Below are 2,945 nucleotides of genomic sequence, written 5' to 3' on the forward strand. Positions count from 1 at the left end.
TCTTCTGATAGTACATCATGAAAATTGCCCCTAAAGTTGTAAAGTATTACCCACCAATGCCACTTATAAGTGATAAAAAATGTTCTATATAGGGGAATCCCCCGCCTCCGTCGACTCATGGAGCAGGGACCTACTATACTACGCTCCACGTGCTGGGAGAAAATGCAGCGCGCCCATCTGGGCCTCCCTATGGCCGGTCGGCTTGTTATTAAATTTCATTCTTGTATTTCCCTTTTTCTATTCCATTTTAATTTTTTCTACTTTAAATAATTTGGGACTTCAAAAAGGTGCGAATTTTTTTAAAAAAATTGAAATGTTTTTTAATAAATCTTAAAATGTTTGTGGCTTCAAAAATTGTTTTGATTTCGTAAACAAATAATTGCTTATTCAACAAATGTTTGACATATTGAAAGCAAATGTTCGGGAAATAAAAAAATTAATAATCTTTTAAAAATTTTGTGTAAAAAATAGCGAGTTCAAAACAGGTTCATGAATGGAAAAATATCCTAAAAATTCAAAAACAAATCATGACTTATAAAATAGTTTATCCATTCATAAAATGTTCGCTGATTTAAAAAAATGATCATGCATTCAAAAAAATGTTCGTTAAATTAACAAAATATTCATGAATTTGAAAAATTGTTCACCAATTTCCAAAATGTTCCTCGATTTTAGAAATGCTTGCAATTCAAGATTGTTTTTAAATGTTCGCAATTAAAATAATTTTGCAAATACTATAAAATATTCATGAATTTAAAAATGTTCTTGACTTTAGAAAATGTTTGAAATTTTGTAGAAGTGTTCCCCAATTTAAAAACTGTTTACGATTCCAAATATGTTAATGAGTTTAGAACATATTCATGATTTAAAAAATTGTTCATGATTTCAAGAAATTGAGAGTGATACTGCATCTCGGTGATGCGGCAAAATGTGATCATGGACATTGGAGATTATGAATCGTTTTTGCGCCTGCTGGGCGGCGGGCGAATGTAAGAGCCGAAATAACAACCGCCTTCTCAGGCGTCCGATGAGCTCGTTGTTGAGCATTGGCTCGCGGCATGCCAGATCGGCGAGGTCGCCTACGATGTGGAGGACTGCATCGAGCTCGTCGTCCACCTCGACAAGGGGAGGACCATGTCCATCTGGAATCCTTGTCTGTCCAGCCTGACCATTTTATAGGTGGGCAATTCCAGCTCATTATCTGTCAAGTTTGGTTCAGGGGCGATGAAAGTCTTGAGCTGCTCCAGTGGGGCGTCATATGATCTTGATGCCTTTAATTGTCTACCTGAGCTCAAGGAAGTCTTGCTCATATTATTGGTAACAATAATGAAAAACTCGAGACTGAACTGTCGAACAAGCTTGTCAGGCATCCAAACAAACCTGTGTCTTGAAGATGAAGGAATTACCACGTTCGTCCTCGTGGGATTTATTTTTTTTGATCATTTCCCGGATTCATTTCTACCCGCCACTAGCCCATTCAAGTGTTTGCAAACCCTGGTTGATTTTTGTGTAACATTTTGCACATGTATTTTCTTCTTTTTATTGGTTCCATTCATGTGTTTTGTTGAAATGTACTACACTCTAAGTATAAACACATGTTCCTAATTTTTCTTCTTCCTTTCAACTTGTAAATACTCCTATTTTGATGTCCTCGTCCTAGTGAAATTGGCAAACTGCCAGCCTTTGCTGGAAAGAAAAAACATTAACGAGTGCACTTATGTCCACTTGTGGTTGGAAGCAGGGGAGCTCTTTTGCTCATTATTTTTCTATTGGTATACTCTCCCTCCATCCCACAATATAAGACGTTTCTGCAAGCTAAAACAGTTTGCAAAAACATCTTATATTGCAAGCTAAAATAGCAGCTTGCGAAAACATCTTATATTATGGGACGGTGGGACTATTTAATAGGATAGCTAGCCAATATGTCGAGCCTTCTCTCACATTGCTCAATGGTCCTTAACACCATTGTGATTTGAGTGGGGAACTGCTCAACTGTCCTTTTTCTCTCATTGCTGCCAAAAGTGCAAGGAAAACATGGAGACAACTCTAAGAGGCTTGTCTGACAAGCACAATGATCTGTTTGGAAAAAGAGTTAGATTGTTGAAAAAGTGCATCTTATCCCAAGCCAAGCAAGGTGGTTCAGGCATGACTGGAATTCTTGTATGTTCTCCCTTGTTGGGAATCTTTTTAGTACGCCAGTTAATGTTTTGTGTGAAAAAGTGCCAAATTTTGGCAGAATACTAATGCGGATTATTATCTGTCTAGCATCTCACACGGTGTCAGGGTCGATGTCCTTGCTATAGTGTGGAAATATTTAGGATGATCTAGACATGGATTATTGTTTTCTTACTATTGATTATTCTATATTTAGAGTGATGTGGACATGAATTATTGTACTACATTTTTTTATTCACCCAGAAAGAGTCAAACACGGTGGGCATGAGTCAAGTCAATGCATGCTTTTCTACGCGGTAGGTGGGCATCTCATTGGGTTGGTGGTATATATCCAGCTGGGGCTAGCGGGAAGTGGTTCCTTCTCAGAAGCTTCATCCCCATTTCTCTTCTCTCTTCGCAACTGCTAGAGGATCCCTCAAGAGTCCGATCTTCACAAGGTATGTTCTTTTAATTTGGAAGTTGATCGTTTTCAGATGCTGTCAGAACAGCCATGTATATGGATAGGAGTGTTTTCTTCCATGTTATTACTAGTTACTACATCTTTTACTGTTGTTTGCTTGCCTTTGCATCTCTACATTCTCAGAAGTCAGAACTCTTCTGGGCTTGTATCATCCAGATACATTGCAACAAATCTATAAAAGCTTCTATTTCAGAGAAAAAACATGTTTATGGCTTAGTCTACAAACAATCCATGTCTGCTTTTTCTTGTGTATTGTTAATCTGTCTCTGCTGTATCTTGTAAGAATAAAATCTGTTTTGCTCTGGTATGT

Source organism: Triticum dicoccoides, chromosome 2B (assembly GCF_002162155.2).
Source record: "Triticum dicoccoides isolate Atlit2015 ecotype Zavitan chromosome 2B, WEW_v2.0, whole genome shotgun sequence".
NCBI classification, from domain to species: domain Eukaryota; kingdom Viridiplantae; phylum Streptophyta; class Magnoliopsida; order Poales; family Poaceae; genus Triticum; species Triticum dicoccoides.